The 21260-nt window shown below is 45.0% G+C and overlaps 1 long non-coding RNA gene across 4 annotated transcripts in view; it reads left to right on the top strand.

The window, feature by feature from the left end:
* LOC120760093 (uncharacterized) overlaps window positions 1-21260 on the top strand; it is a 59511-nt gene that overhangs the window by 13691 nt on the left and 24560 nt on the right. The window contains exon 3 of one of the 4 annotated variants that reach the window (XR_005703280.1): window positions 6171-7234. The exons of the other annotated variants lie outside the window; for them this stretch is intronic. This is a non-coding gene — a long non-coding RNA (uncharacterized LOC120760093). Of the gene's footprint in view, window positions 1-6170; window positions 7235-21260 lie in introns of those variants that run through there. 4 annotated transcript variants of the gene reach the window in all.

The raw sequence follows: 21260 nt of genomic DNA on the forward strand, positions 1-21260 counted from the left end.
TCTTAAAGTGTGGATTTTTATTACTTTTCTTGTGTTGGTGTGGAAATGGTGAATGGAACAAAAAAAAAAAATCTCTTCTGAGCATAGCAGATAAATCTGGAAAGAAAAAGCTAAAATTGTACATGACAAAGATATTCCTGCTACTTAAAAAAAGCTTTATTTATTTCCACTAACTAGTGAAGGAATAGGATAAATCAGGCTGGATTTTGAAGATTTAGGGTCATAAATACTGTCACGAACTCTTCTGGCCTTTTTTGGAAGGAACTTAAAAGCTGTTGAGGGTTTTGGGGGAACTGGCTGTGAAATTGCAGGAATTCAGAGGTGGGACGTGTGTCAGTCCTTCTGTGGGAATGTCGCTGGCTGTCTCTGGAGCTGCAGATTGAGATATTATTGTGTAAATGAAACGTCGGGTATTCATTTTCCACACAGGAGATTCAGTAATTACTGTGCTCACCCAGCAGATGACAGCTGTTATCATTCTGATGAAAAGAGCCCTAAATTAAAACCCTGTTGCTTTGCATAGATCCCTATCAGAAACAAATGTTAATTTTCTTGGTTGGTCAACCTCCTTCATCGAGTCCTCTGGCAGGTATAAATAAGGTCCAGATCTTTATTTTTTTTTCGTAGTGTGTTGTTTCCTGGTGCACCGATAATTAGATTTTTGGTGGATTTGTGTGTGTTTCTGGCGTCGGTTCTTCAGCCAGCACCGGGGCACTTTGCACCCGTGCAGAGGCTAAAAACGACCCGGATCTTTTTTGGTTTGCCTTGTGAAACGTGGCGCAGCTGGAGAGAAAAGGTTTGGTGATGAGGATGTGCTCTTAGCACGGATCTCTGCAGGGGCTGTTGGAAAAGCAGGGAATTTCCTCCCTCTTCCCAGCAGCGGAACGAGGGATGGACGCGGTGCCATCTGCGCAGTCAGGGTGGGGAGGTGCTCCTCGTGCACCTCTTGTTTTCTTTGGAAGCCTTTCCCAATTATAGGAGATTAATCCCTCTAATGTGTCATCGTTCCGGGCCGGATGTCAAGTGCCAAGCTCCGTGCAGATAATGAGGGGGAAAAATGAGCTCGTGGATAGGGCAGGTTTGATAAACAGAGCAGCTCCTCGTGCAGGGGGTTTAGGATTTGTAGGAAAGCTCTGACATGTGAGGGGGACATTGGGGCTGAGTGAGGGTTTTGAACATGAACATCCCACTACTGTTATCCCACAAAATTCCACAGATCCATGAAGTTACCTAGCAGTCGTTCCAGATTTCTGCTAAAACTGCAACCTGTCACTCTTACCTTTACTTGGAATGACCTTTGCTTCCACGAGAACAACATTCAGGCCACCAAGGACCCTGTTCCATGTCTTTATTTTTATTTAAAACTGTCACAGTTTATCGTAGTTGCTGTTCCAAAGGTGCTTTGAGCAAAAAGGACTCGGATGGGGAGGGGTGGGCGCAGGGCAAAACCTTGGATTGCGTGTGGGGTTTCAGGGCTCTTGTTCTGTGCAAATTAAGCACAGTTTGAAGGGCAGCAGAGACTTGAAGATCCTGGGGAAAATTTGGATCTGTTTTGGGTTCCTAACTTTGTTTCCATTCTGGGAGTTGTCCATAAAGAAAATAAAAATCACTGGAGCAATCTGATCAATTTAAGAATGCAAGATTCTTTATTTTTTGAAGGCAATGGTAAATCATCTCTAGAAAAATGCAGTGCATGTCCCAGAGCAGAAGAGCAACAATAAAAACTCTCTTGAGCAGATATTGCAAAAGAAACTTTAAATATAATTGAGCCCTCTGTCTGTTTAAAATGTCTTGCTGCAAACTGTGTCTTTACTCTTGGACCACTAATATTGCAGAAATTAAACCAGGCTTCTGCAGAGAAATGCCTCCCTGAGATTTTACAGAGGAGAATATTTTGGCACTTCACAGAATTACAGTTTTGTTTTGGGCTTTCTTTTCCTCCCCTTTTGCCTTCAAGGATAGTGGGAATATTGCCTGTGGATGTCATTATTTCGGTGCCTGCACCATTTGCATGCTCAAAGTCTTTGGAGTTTCCACCTTGTACAGATTCTCCCTGGCTACCTGGCTGAGAGGAAATGGGAGTTTAATGGGTTTTGTGCTTTTAAAAGCTGTCTGGGCTGGAGATAAATTTTGTAGCTCCAAGGACTCGCAGCTTGTGAGAATCTCCCAGATCCCTCTGGAGAGGGAGACGTGATGGCGCTTTGGTGCCTTTTAACTCAGCTACAGGTCTGAAGTTTGCTTGGGTTTCTAGGACTGAAAACTGCCAGGAGGCCTTTTTTTTTTCTTTTATTTCTTTTTTTTTTCCCCCTCCATTGTTCTCCTTTGGACGGATGAAACAAGTCAGGGCTCTCTCCAAAGAGACTTGTGTGCAGCTTTTCCTGAGCAGGCAGCTGTCTTTATTTTGTTTGGTTTCTCTTGGTGGCTGAGTATTTTGCAGGCTCTTTGAGAGAGGAGCTCTGTGCTCGCTCTAGGAATTGTCCTTTCCCATCCTGGCCTGGCTGGGATGAGGAGATTTCATGGAAAAGCAGGACAGGCTCCTCATGGCTGGGCTGTGCCTCGGGCCCCAGTGCGAGCGGTTGCAATTTTGGTTTTCGTGAACACTCTAACTTCACAATTTCCTGAGTGCTTGTGCCATTTATTTATGCCTGCCTTTTATTTATATTCATAGAAGTGCATGCAGACACAGAACCGAGGCTCACAAAAAAGTTCAAGCCAATACTTGCCGTTTTTTCGGAGATATTTTCACAGCTCTAATATTCAAATGCTGCTTTTACTAATTAAGTTTTCTTAATTATATGATTTGCAAGATTAAAAGGCCACTGCCAATATAAACCACATATTGCCCCTGAACTGTTAGATTATTAAATTGAATTTTTAAATTAATTTTTACTTGCCATGATTTGTATTCTGTTTGTTCTGTGCTATTTTAAGCTTGGATAATAAATATCATGTCAGTCTCGTATTCATTTGTGGACAATTCCAAGTTTTCGGTGCTACAGGGTAAAGGGTTTGAAAGGCAACAACACAATTTTTTTGTTTTGTTTCAAAGAATTGTTTTTTAAATTCTGTTCATCTTATGCTTTACAGAAGGCTTTTATTAAAAAAAAAAAAAAACCAACTAAAAAAAAAAAACTAGGCTAAATATAAGTTGACAGCATCTCCTGAAATTATATTCTTGTTTATGACAGTGCAGAGGAGAGGCACAAAAAGTCAGAGGTTGCTTTTTTTTTTTTTTTAAGCAGTAAATTCTCATATGCAAGAATGTCTGGATGTGTAAAGTGTCTGTAGGAGACTTGACTCATCTCTTCCTCTCTGATGGGATTTCTCAGGGCTAGGGCAGTAGAAGCTGCTTGTGATAAGAACATCTATCTCCCTGCTACAGCGCTTTGTCGTGTTTGGAGCCCCTTCCTGCTCCCCAGACGGCCACAGCTCCTCACCCATCCGGGAGCGTGACTGGGCACCGCCAACACAACCGGGGCGAAAGAGGAGCTGAGCGCTGGCCGAGCCCAGGGGCTGCTGAGGGGACAGGGCTGTGCCAGGGCAGGGCTGGAGGGCACAGAGGATGGAATTGCTGGGAGCAGCGCAGTCCCGGCCGCACCATGGGAGTGTGAGGGAGCGCGAGGGGCTCTGGAGTGCTGCTTCGCCAGCTGTGCCCACTCCCACTGGAAGCAACGCCTTTGTCCCAGCGAGCTCAGATACACAGCTGTGCTCAGGGGAAGGGTTTTGGGGTGGTGAGCTCTGTGGGGGTGTGCCAGCGTGGTTTGAGATGCCGGGGGTTGCCCTGGTCCCATCCCAGTGCCACGGTGGGCTCAGCCTGCTGGAGGTGTCCTGCCTGTCACCACCCTGTGCTCAGCTGGTGTGATGTGCAAGTGGAAGCCTGATGGGTTTTTATCTTCTTTTCTGTTAGAGTCAGGATTGAGAGCTCGAGAGATAGATTTCATGTTTGGACTCAGGTGTTTATTAATTCTTATCTATGTCACAGTCTCACGAGCTGTGAGTTCTGGCTAACAAAGTGAAAAACGGCTCTGTCTCTATCTCTCTACAAGGCCTTTTAAGAACAAACTGTCCAATTATGAGATGACACTTTAATTATTTTTACTTTTGACCCAATAACCAAACACCCCTGGCCATCAATGCAGATTTTTCTACCCAATTACAAAATTCCACCCAGACCCAAGAAGAAGGTGAAAAATCCTTGTTGGGAGCCCAGGGGATCAGCACAGGGAGCTCTGCCTTTAGGTCAAGAGCATGATGGATTAATCTAATTTCAGTTTTGGCTCCTCCAAGCTGGCTACTTTCAGCAAGCTGAAAGCAGAGCACACTTCATGGTGAGCAGAAACTTGCATAACAGCTAATTGTTTGTTGTGTAATGAGGGAAAAGCGAAACTCCTTAGCAAAATTGCCTCTTTCTTTCCTAAATTTCAAATACGGAGGGCCAGCACTGCGAGGTGCTGTACAGAGCCATACCAGATTATCAAGTGGTTAAATTGGTAAAATGAATTTTCTGCTCTTACACTACAGAATTCTGTTTCTGCCAGGAAGGGCAATAAGAAAATGTTGATTAGGTATGGAAGTGCCTTGAATTCAGAATTCATGTGGAAAAACTAAGATTCTGAAAAATTATTGTTGCAAATGAGTCTTTAAGGAAAAACAAGGTTCTTGACTATTTGTCTCCTATTTGACACTCAGTGTTTCAAATAAAATTCGTTGGGCATGTGCACGCAGTCTGAGATATTGTGGAAGGAAGGGTTTTCACATAAAGAACACGGTCAATACTTTTGGCATCTGACAGAGTGTATTTAACAGAGCTTGAAATGGTGAGGATGGGGGAGCATGGAGAGAAGCTTTTTTCAGTCTGTGACTTCCTGAAAAATCACACTGGAAAATCCCCCACCATGTGTGAGCACATGCAGAGGGTGATGGTGCAGAAATGCCATTGGCTTTAGACACTTTCTTAGAGTCCCTTTCAGAATGCTGCCTCTGTTATGCTGCTGTCCCAGTTTATGACTTTTTTTTTTTTTTTTTCCCCCACTGCAAAAAGATCTTGGATTGAGGGATTGTCCTGATGATCTGTTCAGTGTTCCAAAGGGGCTGATTAATCTGAAAAACCCAACAAGACAGCTGAAACCGCTGCCAAAAACTGTCATCCGTTCTGCCAGCTTTCTGTGCCCTCGCTGCAGAGACAGGTCTGCTCTTAAAGATGCAGCCTGACATTTCCTAATGCAGCAGCAACAGGGTAAATGATGGGGGAGTGATCTGGGGGGCTGAGTTTTCCCTTTATTCTGTCACTTCTGAGTGGTTGCGTTTCTCTCCTGAGGTAGCACTGAGCTCAGTGCTGCTGTTAATTCTGTCTGCTGAATGCAATTAATCCAGCGGCAGGGAGAATGGGAATATTCTGGGAGGGGAAAGCAGCTCTTGAGGTCGACATGGAGTTTGTGTGGCTTTATTTGTGCATCTCACATGGCAGCAAGAAAGGTGAATTGCTCCAGAAATGTGTTTCTTATACACTCAAAGCAATAATAATAACAACAGCAATAATAATAATGCTTTATTCCTGCTGTGTGTGAGAGCACGAGAAAAGGAGGCTCCTTGGTCTTTGAAGGGAGGGATTTTGGAGCTCTGGAAGGAGGTGTCCAAGCTCTCCCTTGCCTGATCCACACCCTGTGTTTACATGGGTTGGGGATGGAAGGCAGGAGAGCCCATGGCAAGAGCTTCCAGCCCCAAACTGGAATTGTGACACTTCCACACCAAGATCCTGGGCTTAGGGCTTTTCAGAAGCTATCCCTGGGTGCTTTGCTGGGACTCCCTAAGGAAACTCTCCAGCTATGGAGGCATAAGTCAAAAGTGGAAAAAAATAGTTTGGAAGTAAACTGGATAACTGCAACTGAAAGCTTGAGGGAATGTGTAATGGGGCCATTAATAAATGACTCAGGCAGCCAATGGGACATAGCCTTTGGTCTCATGCCTTGCACTGCTGCAGAGGCTCCCTGTAATGAACACACAAAACGTGCCCCATCAAGCCTTGGTGCTGTAGCACAAAACACTCCTGAATTTAATATATGCTGGATGGCAACGTGTTGCCTCCAGTAAACATCTTGGACAGCCAGCGCTGACAAAAACCTGATTAGAGGAGGGATTTTACTAATAAGGAAATCTTTAACTTTTTTCAGAACTCTTAAGAATATCCAAACATTCTGGGTGAAGGAGAGGATCAAACCTTCTGAGCTTGAACTTGTGAGCAAACCCCTGAGTTAACCCCGACCAGGTTTTTGAGTGGTGAGAGGTGTGAATGTCTCCAGGACTGTTCTGCTGTGTTAGCAAAGTGTTTTGATCCCGGCTAGAGCTGCAGAAAACAGAGCACTGTAACAGCAGTCATCAGCGTTCTAGAGGCTCGATAGGAGGGTGCTAGAGAAGCCCCTAACTAAAGATTAAATTTGATTAAATGCACTCGCATCAAACCCGGCTGGGTTGTGCCAACTAACTTGGAAATGCGGCAGTGTTTTATTGCTTTAGGAATGAATGGTACTTACTGGCTTCTTATATAACAGCTTGACTTCCTTATCCAGTCAGAAAATCGAGCATCTGTCAGACCATCAACCCATAAATGTCTTCATCAGATCTGATAAGCAGACCCATGGCAAGCCAGAAAGTTGGAAGGTCCCACCCTTCTGCCCGGGGGGCTGGACTCACTTAACAGGCTTAAAAGGAGGGATCTCTGTAAAACAGGGAGAAGAAACGCTCTGCGTGAGCCAGAGAGGAGCTGCTCTGAGACGTGCCCAGGTGCAGCACTGAAATAACCTCTCTCAGGGCCACTGGGACTCTTCCCCATCCCTGTTACCAAACAAACAAAACCTTGGCAAGTGCCCGCTTCAGGAAGCTGTCCCCAGACGGATTGCTGGGTGTGATCCCAGTAAAGCTGGGCCCCAGCCTGCTGCCAGCTGAGATCCCTCTGGAAAGCACCAGGGTTTGTCACTGATTTGAAGGAGCTCTGTGACTCACGGGCTGTGTTTTGCACCAGCCCAGTGATGTTTTCTGGAGCTCCTGGTGCTTTGACTCCAAATCTTCCGCTCCTACTTTTGTGATGCTGCACAAAGGATTGGCATCACAGGCCAGGGGTGCATCACCCACGAGATGTTGCTTCTCCTGGCTGAGTTTTGGAGCTCTTGGGGCGGCCTCAGCTCGGGTGGTTGTGCAGCCTCTCTGCCTGACCTCGGTGCAATGAAGCCCGTGGCGCTGGCAGCAGAGATGTTGACAATATTGCAGTGGAAGGTGGAAGTCCTTAATCACGCAGGGCTGCGTGGATGTTTTGTTATTTCCACTAATAGGAATGGAGAAGGCACAGGCAGAGGAGCCTTTAAGCGCTGCTCCTCTCTGAGTCGTCCTTCAAAGCCAGAAATTCTTTTTTATCTCCCACAAACTCCCACCTCACTCCGCTGCTCTGACAAATCTGTCCCTTTAAATAAAGCTGCTGCTCTTGCACAACCTTTGGTCTTGCAAAATGCAAAGCCATCTGTTACAACCTCAATTACAGGTTAGAGGAGACAGAAACTCATTTGGTGGACTGCAAGAGCAGGATTTACCTTCTCTGTGTGTCTGAGGAGAAAGACCAACCTTTATGACAGAAGCCCGGTCAAGAATGAGGAGTTCTGTCTGTTTAAGTAAATTGAAGGGGGGGGGGGGGGAAACTCCAAAAGAAAGATAGAGTTCATACCTAACTTTTAAATGAAATCTAAATGTCTCTGTGTGTGTAGTGGTATGTGCAAGAATTTTTTAATTATTTTTTTTCCCCCAAAGTTTGTAAGCGTTCTTAAAGTTCTGCTCTGCACTTTAAGATTCCCTACCCTCATAAAGAAAAACTCAAAGCACTGATACTCGTTTGATTGGTGCTTACTGAGAGAAAATAATTTAGTTTATGTTGTTCCTTCTTTGTAAGCTCAACCTAAGCAAAAAAATTAGTGCATATGAGATAAACTTGACAGGCTCTTGATTTTGTTTTTTACTGGGAGATCAATATTTGAGAGATTTTAGTCTTTGTAAAGCTGTAATCACCTGGTTTTCTTAAAATTCTTATTTAAAAGTTTATGAATGAAGTAGCAGGAAAAAGCCAAACTAAGTATGTGGGGAAAGCCTCAAGGAAACTTCAAAATGTAGCTTAAGAATGGATCCTCTTTGTCTTCATTCTCCTGTGGGTAATCCCAGGATTCCCAGAATGTACAACCAAGCTTTATTTTTGTTGTCATTAATGAAGCAGTGACTCCACCAATTGAACCAGAGCTGTTTAGCAGCAGATATGTGTATTTTAGATATTTTCCTCTTACTCTGTTGCGATTCCCTTGGGAATGGGAAGGCCAGGTGCCCGTGCTGGGTGAACACTTGGCTCCAAGAGGTTTTTGCTCACATGGAGCACATTGGCTGGGCTCTGGCTCTGTCCTGACCCTGGGATTCTCCTCCCCTTCAAGGTGGAATAAAACCAAAGCTCAGATCACCGGTAAAGTTTCCCTTCCCCCTCCTGTCCAGCAGCCTGGGACAGGTTTGATTTATCTCTGTGGGAGCAGAGGGAGGTGATTGCTGTGCACGGGGAAAGAATCCGAGACAAACCTGAATGCACTGAATTTAAAAAAAAATAAATAAAGAAGTAGGTGAAAGCAGTAAATATGGCAACTATGCCAGTCCTTCCTACTCTGCTTTTCTGCTGCATTCTTGTTATACAATGGGGAGAGCTCTTGCAGGAAGGACTGTTGAAAGACGGGGGATTTAAGAGAGCTGTGATGGCTCTGTTGGATTGCTGCCTATATTTGGACGGTATTTATTATTCTCCTCCTATTAAGGTGCTTAAGTATTCAGAGTTGGGTTTAGACAAGAAATAAATATCTGAGCAGCTGTGACTACATGTCTGTTGGTGATTAGTCATCACTACAACTCTTCAGAGTTGGATTTACCAGCAAATTGCTAAAATTCCCCCAAATGGAGGGCAGCAGAGTGGAGAAAATTGAGGTTTATTTTGCTGTGTTTGGCTGGAAGTTTAACCTGGAGCAATCCAACAGGCCAGGAGAGGAGAGATCCTGACCTGGCACAGGAGGGTGAGCTATTTAGGATTTTCCTTCCTTGCAGGTGCTGTTTTCTGCAGCTCACCTGCCAGGGTCTGGGGAAAATGCAGAGGGCAGGAAGAGATTTTTCAGTGATACCTGCTGGTGAGAGCAAAGAGGATTGTTAAACTCTTGGGCAGGGGGAACCTGATGGGTCTCCAAGTGCTCAGCATCCCATGGCTTTGACTCTGCTGGGAGAGACAGGGAGGGGCTGAACACTGATTTCAACCTCAGGCAGGCACTGCAAGGGTGGCTTCTGCACATTAGGGTTTATTTTCCTGGAAATACTAAGAAAAAGGATCTCAGTCTGTTTGGTGTTTGTGGCTAATGTAACGCACTGCAGCACGACTCCAGGTTCTGTTGTTCTCCATGGGTTTTTGTTTTTTTACAAGAATGGATTTCCCATCACCATTTCCTCCCTCTTCTCAAACTAAGGAAGGATGCCTACACTTACAGTAGGGAAAAAAAAAAACCAACAACAACCAGCTTGTTTTGGTCCCACAAAATGAGTTTGAAAAGAGTTTTGATGGAAAGCAAAAGAACTTGTAGCATCTCTCCTGACTCTGTTGAAGGAGAGAAGAGAATTATCTTTCTCCTCTAACAAATCCTGCTGCAAGTGTTTCCTTTAGTTCAGGACAATGATGCTCATTGGGTAGGGACAGAGGGAATAAAACTGGAGTTTTGGAAAGCCATCCCTGCTCAGGAATATTCCTGCAAACAGTGAGGAAAGGCCCATCCACCATGGAAAATGCTAGTTGGGAGAGTGGGGAAATCGGGATTTGGTTTCCTGCCCTGTTTCACACAAGCAGCAGGGAAACCTGGAGCACACAGCTCCTGTCCTGCAAGTGACCCTACCTTGATCCTGAAATGGGTGAACTCAGAAATCTCTTGAAAAGGTTCTGTGGAGAAGTTTAACAGTTGTTGATGCCCTTGTAATTTGTAAAAGCTGAGGTGGGTGGATCCAACTAATTCAGGCTATTTCACGTTGGGAATAATTTTGACTTCAATTCTTATCCCCCCCTAACAGAACTTGTGAAATGGATGTAGGGGGAAGAATTACTGGTAAAGCCCCCAATTTCTGGTGTCAGATGATTGCAAATGATAAATCACATCTTTCATCAACAGCTGAACATGTGATACCTGGTTTATCTATTGAGGAGATCAATTTGTAAAACATGAATTTCTTGGTCCACTTGACACTGTGAAAGTTAGTGAACGATTTCTCACCAAATGTTCTGTGGCTCCTAATTTTGGTAAGGTTAGGATGAATTTCCCATTCCACCTATCTGCCCTTCTTGTTTAATCCAGAAAAATTTGCTTCTGGCTGCCTCATTCGAGGTCTTGGCTTCTCACTTGGGAATTACGGCTCTGAGTGAAGCCCAAGGAATTACTCACTGGATATATGACATGCCATAAAAATACTGAATGTGCTCTTGAGTAACATGGGGTTTGGGTGTTTCCAGCAGATGTAGCTAATCCTTGAAATTTTTAGGGATTTTTTTTTCTTTGTATTCCAACTGCTTTAGGAAAAAGAAACCCAAACCCCAGAAGATCCAAAAAAGCTGATCTTATCAAGGTGTAGTAAAGATCATGAAGTCTGCTTTGACAGTGCTTTATTTGCCGCATTTCTAGGTATGGGGACAATTCCTGTTCCACAAGAGCTGGCTGCTCTGAGCAGTGAGGTCCCATGGGGACAAAAATAAGTCCTCGAGTGGTGGTGGGCTGAATTTCCTCACTCAAGCTTTTTAAAATTCAAGAATGTGTTAATTCAAGCCATCCCCAAGCTTCAGGAGTACCGATTATGCAAGCAGAGAACATATTTTTTTTTCCCCCTCTTTCGACAAATAACTGAATATTTGTGATGTGGTGAGGCTGAGGAGGCACAAGCTGTGTTCCAAAGGCAAAGCAAGGTGCTGCTCCTGCCCTGACTTGTAGGTGTTTTTTTTTTGTTTTTTTTTTTTTTGTTTTTTTATTAAATCCTTTGCTAATGATAAGAGTTTTGCTTTTTTGTTTTTGGTTTTCTGATCCCTTTTAATAGAGTTAATACAATTAAAAAAAAAAAAAAAAGAAAGTGGATCTTTGCAACAATGGCTCAGGGAAAGGGAACGCTCAGTTTTGGCTGTACCGAGTGGTCCCAGGCAGAGATGCAGATGATTTAACTGGTCTCAGCAGAATTCCAGCCCGGCCTTTCCCAAGGAGAACCATGGACTTGTATTTGAGCTCTTTGTGCCCCCTGAGCTGGTTTGTCACTGTGCAGTTCTCTGCTGAGACGTCTCGAGTGATTTGCTTCTCAAAAGGCGTCGAGAATGCCGCTCGAGTTTGAAACATCACCTGCTAAATACCCTGTGATCCTGCAGGAATTGCTCCATCAGCCCCAACGCATTCCTCCAACCCCTAAAACCTCCTGTGCCGGGTCGGTTTGTTTCCTTCTGCTGCCCTGGGTGGTTGTAAGAGGGGTGTGGGGGAAAGCCACCAGCCCGTGGTGTCCCTGCCACCCCTCTGGGAGCCCGTGGTGTCCCTGCCACCCCTCTGGGAGCCCGTGGTGTCCCTGCCACCCCTCTGGGAGCCCGTGGTGTCCCTGCCATCCCTTCCCAGCCCCTGGTGTCCCTCCATCCCTCCGGCAGCTCCTGGAACACAGCGCATGCAGCTCATCCTGCGTCTGGATGAGTTCTCCCCGGCTGAGCAGCACAGCACCTTGAGTTCGTGCAATCCTCCTGCCAATCCGTGCACGGAGACACCCGTGGGTCTGTGTGTAACATTTTTGGAGACACCCGTGGGTCTGTGTGTAACATTTTTGGAGACACCCGTGGGTCTGTGTGTAACATTTTTGGAGACACCCGTGGGTCTGTGTGTAACATTTTTGGAGACACCCGTGGGTCTGTGTGTAACATTTTTGGAGACACCCGTGGGTCTGTGTGTAACGTTTTTCGGAGACACCCGTGGGTCTGTGTAACATTTTTGGAGACACCCGTGGGTCTGTGTGTAACGTTTTTGGAGACACCCGTGGGTCTGTGTGTAACATTTTTCGGAGACACCCGTGGGTCTGTGTGTAACATTTTTTGGAGACACCCGTGGGTCTGTGTGTAACATTTTCGGAGACACCCATGGGTCTGTGTGTAACGTTTTTGGAGACACCCGTGGGTCTGTGTGTAACGTTTTTCGGAGACACCCGTGGGTCTGTGTGTAACGTTTTTCGGAGACACCCGTGGGTCTGTGTAACATTTTTGGAGACACCCGTGGGTCTGTGTGTAACATTTTTGGAGACACCCGTGGGTCTGTGTGTAACATTTTTGGAGACACCCGTGGGTCTGTGTGTAACATTTTTCGGAGACACCCGTGGGTCTGTGTGTAACGTTTTTGGAGACACCCGTGGGTCTGTGTGTAACGTTTTCGTAGACACCCGTGGTCTCTGTAGTATTTTCGGAGCTGCAGGCACACGGGTCCCTTCGTGCTGTCGCACAGGAGCCGCCCTGCAGCGGCAGCCTGGTGGGCAGCAGTGGAGAGAGCTTAATCCACCGTGCCCATCGTTTGTTACCTTCTCTGTTCTCCACCTTCTATCCCAACCTAAACCCAGTTTCACAGGGAAAAAAACCCCATGAACAAAGAGCATGCGGGGTGTGAAATATTTCTTTGAACTTTGCAGACCTGAGAACAAATTGAGGATTTGGCTGATTCTTCCTAACTTGGAAACTTTCCCTTGACCCTTGTAAAGAGGTGAAATAAGGTCTCTCCATTATGCTGCTTTGATTTTTATTTTTCTTCCTTCTGGTTAAAACTCATAGTTTTTGTAAATTCCCGTGAAGGGATTAAAAGTGGTTGTAGAAGTCTAAAGGTGATGGATTTTCTTGAAGTGAAATTTTCAGGATCTAAAAAAAATTACACAAAAGAGAATGGGAGTTGGAGTTCTTGGACTTCTATTTATATAAAATGAATCATAACTAAACAAATATTAGAAGTTACAATCAAACTGGTTGGGTTACCATGGTCTAAATAAGTAAGTGTGGAGCACTGAGCTTTCAAGTGCACAGAATTTAAGGGTTTTTTTTTTGAGTTGTTCAGCATTTTAATGCCTGGACATATTCTTAGATCTGAAGGAAGAGCCACATCCTGTATTTTCATCATTTTAGAAAAATCTCTGAATGTTTAAAACCTCTCTGCCTTGAAACAATTGAAATCAGTTTCTTAATGACCCGGTACAAAACTGAATGATGAAGAAAGCGCTTATTGACAAGACAGGTGTGTGATTTCTCTCTTTGTTGGTCTTTTGTTTGTATCATTTTATGACAATCTGGAATACAACAATTTAACAATTTTTTCGGTGCTTTGGGTACATGGCAGCGCTGCAAAGTGTCTTTCGGAGTAGCCAGGTCTGGGTTGTGTGCTGGAGGGATCCAGGACAGTTTTCAGCAGCAGCTGAACTGGTCTGGCTGTTCCTGCATAAGTTAAACTTGGAGGTGCATTTGCTGAATGCTGCAAAGGGAGGATTTAAAATCCTATTTTTAATGGTTTTGATTTTCCCCTCAATCCTGCCCATTGAATGCAGAGTTTGGTGGTACATGAGCAAGTTTTGCTGTAGATATTTTTATTTATTTATTTTAAAAAGCATTAAATTTAAGAACTTCCTCTCCTGTAAGTCCATCAAGCAAAAAAAAAAATATATATTTTTTTTTACAACATCCTCTGTGAAGCAAATGAACTTTCATAAGCCTGCATGACTTTAGGCTGTGCAGAAGGTACACGTACAACCCTGAGAAAGGAATTTGTGGGTATTGTGGGCAGCTGAAAAGCCTGGCAGACATCGGGCATCACGCGGGATCGTGGCAAAGGGGAGGTCGGGTTTGACAGCTAACGACGTCGCGAGGCTTTGACAGAATAAGAACTTACACGTGGCGTCAATCATTCCCCACACGCCACTTCCAATTTGTCTGGCTGGCAGAGGACACCCGTCCCCGGTGGCACCCAAAATGCAGCTGCCAATGTCACGGCGCCAAGGACGCCGAGGAGCCGAGCGTGGGGCGGGCACAGACGGCTGCGGGATGTCCTCTCCTCTGAAGGACAATCTCCCCACAGCGCGCTCAGGGGACAGCTGTGGGTGGCAGAGAGGCCGAGCCGTGGCTTCAGGTGTTCTTCCAAGCCGGGGAAGGGCAGCAGTGAGTTTGCAGCACTAAGGTCAGCACGCTTGGAACGGGCTTGAGTTCATATTAATGTTGCTGATTGGGCTCTTCTGCTTCTAGCTTAGCTCTGAGGGGAGGAATATTTCCTCCTTCTAAACTTAATTGAATTTTCACTGTCTTAAGAAGAAGATAAACATATTTTACTGCATTTTTTTTTTTTTTTAAGCTGCAGAGGATGCAGCATGAAAGTCGCAGTATTTTCCTGCTTCCATTTTCATGTGTTTCTCTGTAGATCAGTACTGGAGCCAGGCAGAAACTTTATTTTCCTTTTTCAAGACAGGTATCTCCATGCCGCTTTAGGAGCTTGGCTTTTACAGGGCTGTGGCTGATGGGTTGTAGTGTTGGAGAAAGTGCAAGGTCTCTCACTGAAAGAACTGATGTTCTCTTGTGATTGAGCATTTCTCAGGTGTGCCTCTCCCTGTTGATTTTCTGATGCTTTTTGAAGTGAGATTGCACTTTGCTTTTCTCTCTGAGTGAGTTTAACTTGGTCAGGAGATTGAAGCGACGTTGAGGCAGCAATGGGAGCTCACGTATTCATCCCATGTATTCCCCAGCCTGGATTTTATGTGGAACCAGACCAAAAGCAAGCCAGGCACAGCAGTCAGAGGTGGGCTGTCTGATCTACCTTCTTATCCTGCCCTCATCCAGACAGAAATGGGAAGGAAGGTTCTGGATGAGCCTGGAATATCCTGCACAGAGGCTGGGAGGGAGCTTTGCTCTGCTCAGACGGAACTTTGGGTGCCACTGAGGGAAGGAGCAGAGCTGTGCTGCCAAACCTGCCCGAGACTCCAGATGTGCAGAGCTGAGCTGCTCTGTCTGAAGCTGCTGTGGCCGTGTCCCCTCCAGCTGCAGTGAGCTGCTTCCTTCGCTGTTTGCACAATTTTCTTCGGTGCACAAAGTCCCGTCCAGAGCGAGCTGCGCGCAGGAGCTGCAGCAGCAGGGTTTGCGTGGTGTGTCTGCACAGATGTGCCCTGTTTTGATTAAAAGGCTGCACAGGGCTGTTTCTGCAATCCTGCCTGTGCTATGGCTGTATTTCATCTCTGTTTAAATCTTCTGAGGAGCGCACAGACCAATATCCAAATGCCAGTGCGGTCCAGACGGGTTCCTCATCCTCCCGCTCCTCCCACTGCTGTGGGTGTTGTGTTGATCATGTTTGTGTTGGGGGCACACGAGTTGCTCCGTGTCTGCTCCGGCTGCCTCTGGTAGAAGTAGAATATCTCTAGCACGCCCTGGGGCAGTGTCTGGGTGCGTGGTGGTGACAGCTCTTGGTGGCAGGAGTGACTGTGCCTGTGCACAGCTTCCACACGACTCAAACAGAGCAAGAGAAACGAGGGGGGAATTCACAGGTCAGAGCTGTAAATAAATCCCACACGGATTTTGAGCGTTGCTTTACGTTGACTGATGCCCTCCTGCCTCTTTTAAAATGTCCTGGTACAGATTTACGACCCTGTTCTGTGGGGAGAAATAAATAAGAGCAGTAGGGTGGCCAGCACATATAAAACCGTGATATTGTTTGATACAACTTTAAGGTTCTGGGAAAAGTGGGTGTGACAGTGTAAGGCTGCTCCAAGCTGCAAATCTCCAGTGCAACCTCAGAGTTTCCCATTTGTTGCTTTACCCTCAGCTATGTGAGTAGCAGTAGGAAAAAAAGCTGTGTCATCTTTCTGTGGGGATGAGCACAAGTGCAAATTCATAGCTGTGAGAATCTGCTATTTTGATCCTTTCTGCTTTATTTTGAATGCTTAGTGATGTGCCCAGAACCCTACTGCTGCACAGGCAAAGCTCCAAAGAATGATGGGCTCGCCTCCTGTTTTTATTTGGAGTTTTACAAACTGTAATAAAAGAGCACCCAGACAACGCTCTGGGCGCTGCATATGATCTTATTTAAAAAATACACTTGTAAACAAATGGCTTCATCAACCACCTCAGATCAGATCAAATAAAACTTGCTATATTTATTCTGCTGCTGAGTTAAGAGCCATCTGTGGCTCTCTATTAACAGACTATTTACATGCAGATCCAAATGCTCTGGAAATGGGAATTGTCTTTTCTCTAGGAATCCCGCAGTGCTTTCCACCCCCCAGGTTCTGACAGCGAAAGGGAAAAAGAGACTCTGTGGTGAGTTGGGAGGACTGAACCCCCGGTCTGCACTGACTTGTGGGGAGAGATTCCAGAGGCTGGGAGCTGCAAGGAAGTTTGCTTGGAAATGGGGTTACCAGAGAGAGTGGTGTGCTGGTCTGGAGCAGACAGTATTAAATTTCTGAATCTAACAGTCTGACTTTTGACTCATCTATAGAAGAGTAGAGTGCAAATACACACGAATTCTAGTAAGAGTGGGCATATAAGAGTGCAAAAGAGGTTCAAATTAAAATCAAGAACAATCACCACCAATATTTTTCTCCAGATATGGTAAATCTGGAGTAAAGTATGCTGAGAGTGATCTGCATTTTGATTTGATCCCTTTTTTAATATCATTGACTTCTAAATAACTATTTTTTTCAAGTGATGAGACATTCTTAGATCAGAGCTTCAGCATCAAAAATGATCACCTATTATAAAGAAAAAAGAAAAAAAAAAAAAAAAAAAGTTTTTTTTTACTGAGCCCTGGAAATGAATGTGGAAAATTTCAAGGAATACACCTGTCTGCCTTTGGCTCAGGATTTCTCTCCAGCTGTGTGACCAGGGAGCAGTAACTTCTCGAGGAGTTGCTGGAGATGCCTGGGGGCTCTTTGGCCAGGAAGAGCAGCGCTGACAGAGCAGAGGTTGGGGATGGAAACCATGGAGACATCTGGGCTTAAAGCTGGTTCCATCCTGGAGCCAAAATAGATGAAATTTCTTTTAGATACGGGTGGCCAAGGAAGTCACATCTCTGAGAGTCCCTGTCCCCAGCAGAAGGGGTCAATGGGTGAAGCCTGACAGGGTGGACAGAGACCATCACCCAGAGGTGCCATGGGCCTGGAGCTGCCCAACAGCCCAAGGGTTTCAACAGTGTCCTTGTTTTGTGTCTTTTTTTTTTTTTTTTTTTTTTTTTTTTTTTTTTTTTTTTTTTTTTTTTTTTCCTTCTCCTCTCCTAAAGTGTTTGCAAAATGTAGAAAAATGCAGCAGGTCCAGAAAAACTGGATCTGTTTGGTGCAATTATTCAGAGCAACTGCTTAGCACAGACAAACCATAGCAAACCCCCTGCCTAGAAAGTGCTGAAAATGCAGTGGTTTAGTTTAGTAGTAAGGGGAAAAAAAATATTTTTAATAACTGCAATCCTCCTTGAGGAGGATCCAGGGCTCAAATAAAAACCTGATTTATGGTGAATATGGTATGAAGCGTCTTTAGGAAAACTGCAGAGACTCACAGAGAACAGTTCCATGGAATGCAGGGAAAGCAGAGGAGGTGAGCAAAGGGGAATGCTCCTCCTGGATCATGTCTGGTATCTGGAAAATTTACAATTGTGCATAATCCGCAGCAGAGCTGTTTGTGTTATTAGAACATGTCACATGGCAGCGTAGAAGTGTGTTGAAACAGCTATAGGAACACCCACAGTGCAACACCATTACTCTGAAATGGCCCAAAAACCTTGAATAACACAATGTCCAGCTTTTCTGTCACTTTTACAGTTGGTGACTTCCCTGGATGTTGTTTAACCCAAAAGCATCAGGCCTGATACTTGGAAAACTGATCATACACAAGCAAAAAGCATGAAGTTTGCATTGCTTTTGTGCAAGAGCCCTTGGACCATGTGAAAATCTGGTCCTTGCACCTGTAGTTGATCAGTCAGCACCTCCTGCATTAAGGGATGTTGGCAGCTCAGTGCAACACCTGACTTTTTTTTTTTTTTGATTGATGTCCTGCAAACTCGAGATTTCTTCTCTCCTCCACCATAGGGCACAAACTGCCCCCTGTATCCTCCCCACCCCATGTGCAGTATTGGGGGAGCTGATTATAATCCAGGGTTTGTTGCAGAAAACTGTGTGTGTGTAACTCTGTTAACAACCCTCAGAACGTCTTTCAAGGTTCTCCTTAGGAAGGGCAACTGCTGCTGGCGTTTTGGCTCCCCTTCAAACCAGTCTTGTCAGCAAGAAAAACCATATGAACTTGGAGATTGAAATCAGTTGCCCCAGGGTACCAGGTCCGGTTTCATTTTAACAATAAAAGAATCTGATGCCTTTTAGCAGGCAGGTAGTTATTGCCTAGATGAAGGAAGAGCTGTAATAGTAAATCTAGAGTTGCATTCAGATGTGACATCAGCTGATATATAAGTACTGCATGTCTTGCCATATCCACCCACTCTTTCTATATGCAGGAAAATCCGAACCGAGGGAAGAGTCAGATGTTGGGCTGGCTCCCCCAACTCCACAATTATGTGCCAGTGATCCTGAACTTCCTCTCTATTTGCAGGTTAGCTAGAGGGGCCTGAATCCTAATGCTGTGCTCAACTCCATGCACTGCTTGCATTAACCTACAAAAGCTTGAGCGTGTCTGTGTCTCCAGACACAGAAGGCTCGGGGACACAATAAACGTTTGAAAGTTCCTGGAAAATTGCTGTTATGGAAAGGTTCTCCTTTGCAGACTGAGTTGTGTGGCTGTTCTTCACTGATCTCCTGTGGTTGAGGAGCTCAATGGAGCCCAGCATTTGGCTGGCTGATTCCTACTAAAATTGGGGAAGGGAGACGTTCATCCGTGGGGTGCACACCTCTTGCTATGGCAGAATAAGCCAGCAAAGGGAGGAATCATGGGTTGGTTACTACCTGAGCCTCTTGTGGCTATCTCAGGTATCCCATAACAGGTGTAAAGACCTGGAGTTTTATCCAGACAGTTCCTTAATGTTGTCACCACCACAAAAACCTTTGTGAACTCCCAGCAGGGACAAACGAAGGTGAAGGTGGCATTGTTCTCCTTCAAGAGAGATTCCCAATTAATTTTTTTTTTAATTGTTTTACTGCATTTTGTCTGTGAGGCTGTGAAAGTGAACCTCTCTGAGTGGCTCGTGGCTGGTTGCTGTGGCAGGGCTGTTGGTGGTGTGCTAATTGCAGTCCCAGAGCCCGTTCCGTGCCCAGCAGGACAGTGGCTCTCAATGGCACCGAGCAGCTGCTGATGGTGGCTGTAATTACTGCCCCCATCTATTGATTAAGTGGAGTAGGGGGGGGAAAGCCCTGCTGGCCTTCAGCCTAACAGCTCCCCTGATGAATAACCTTCCCGAAGGTGCCACTCATTCTTCTACTCAAGTACGGTGGAATTAATCTCGCCCATGCGGTTTAATCAGCATGAAATTCATTTGGCACGTTGTGGGGAAGGAAACTGCTCTCTGCCATGGAGCCCAGGCTGGGCTGTAGCTGCCAAGACAAACAGGGTTGTGGATGGAGACATCCCGGGTTTCTGTCAGTATCCAGAGTTTAGTGTCAGTAAGAAACGGAATTTTTTGCTTTTTGGTTGTCTCAGTCTGCAACCAAGCTGAAATCTCAGGGCACAGATTCCTGCAGTGGCTTCTCCTTTCCTGTGAAGGTTCTTTACAGGTGTGTGGTTGTCTCTTCCATGGGCACGAAGGTAAACCAGCAGAGCTTGTGCCGCCCTGCACTCTGTGCGGTGGGGAAAGCTGGGCAGGACAGTTAAATTAGGTGCTGTTTCTGGGTTTGACTGGGGGGGAAAAGTGGAAAATGTGAGTTGCTAGAAGTTCAAAACAAAAACCCTGAAAGCAGTTATTTTGATGTAATTAAAACACTTTTTGGTGGTGTTTCAATTTCAGCTGTTTAAAACTCAAACTTCAGAAACGTGATCTGTTATAAAAAAAAAAAAAAAAAAGCCGTAAAGATTGAAGTCTGGAAATTACAAATGATACAATTTATTGGGGAAATGTTTTCACTGAGGAGAGGAAAAAAGGCTGGCCATATTCACTAAGAGACTTCATTTTACAGACAATCTCCCACTTTGATGAAGCAGTTTTATCAACATATCTCGAAGCAGTTTCACCATCTCTCCCTTATCTATGTGGGTTAATTTTTCCTGATGGAATCGCTTTGTCTTTCTCGTGTCTTCAAATTGATAGCAAGCTGATCCTTTACTCAGCCTCCTCCCTTTTGATCTGATGCTACATTTGTCTCAGTCACAGAAAATGTTGCTCAACAGGATATCAGTGCCTTTGACCTTTTCCTGGGATACACGGTCCCATGCAATGCCCCGCCACACGTGCCTTGAAGAAGGAGTTTGCAATCTTTGCAGGTTGAGCAAGGCAGGACTGGGCTGCTTTAATCTTTGTACAGCTTTAAGCAATCCAGAGATGACATTGTTTCGGCTGCGTGGCTTTGCCTCGCTGCGGATGGTAGGATCCACTGAAACAATGTCAGGTATGTTCAGTGGAAAAACCTCCAAAACGGAAAAAAAAAAAAAAATTCAAAAAGCCCAACAGTGTTGTTTCCCCCCATGACAGAAGAAAACTCATTTTGCACGCAGATAAATCAATCTATCACCTGGCACTTTTTAAATTTAAAAAATGGGTAGCAGGAAGAGGGGGGGAATGCCATTATTTTGTTTTTTTCTTCTAGTAGTTAATTTTTTGCCTTTGTGAGCTGTCTTATAAAGAGTACATAAAAGATTTGTTCTGTTTGCTTGGGGACTGGGGAAGACGGAGGCATCAGATCTTCCAGATATTTGTGCCAAGCTCATGGAATAAAAAGAAACTTGCAGGAGTTTTTGTCTACCTCTACGTTTCTCAGTAATTTCACATGAGCAAAACGTTTAAATTTCTCTGAGCATAATAATGAATATTATAATATCTCCGTTTTTATCAAGTTGTTTAGGAAAAGCTATCGTCTCTTCAATTGGCTTTAAACTGCTTTGACACAGAGGATCTTCCCCTGTGACCCACCTCTACACTCAAGTGTTTGATATCCAGCCACTCTTGGCAGTTTTGGAGGAATTGTTTCAGAGGTGTTTCAAACTTCCCCAGTTTCAGCTGGCTGCAGGAAATAATTCGGTATGGGGATAGATAAAACTGCAGGCTGGTAACACCGTG

The sequence above is a fragment of the Hirundo rustica genome, chromosome 16 (assembly GCF_015227805.2).
Source record: "Hirundo rustica isolate bHirRus1 chromosome 16, bHirRus1.pri.v3, whole genome shotgun sequence".
Classification (NCBI taxonomy): Eukaryota; Metazoa; Chordata; class Aves; order Passeriformes; family Hirundinidae; genus Hirundo; species Hirundo rustica.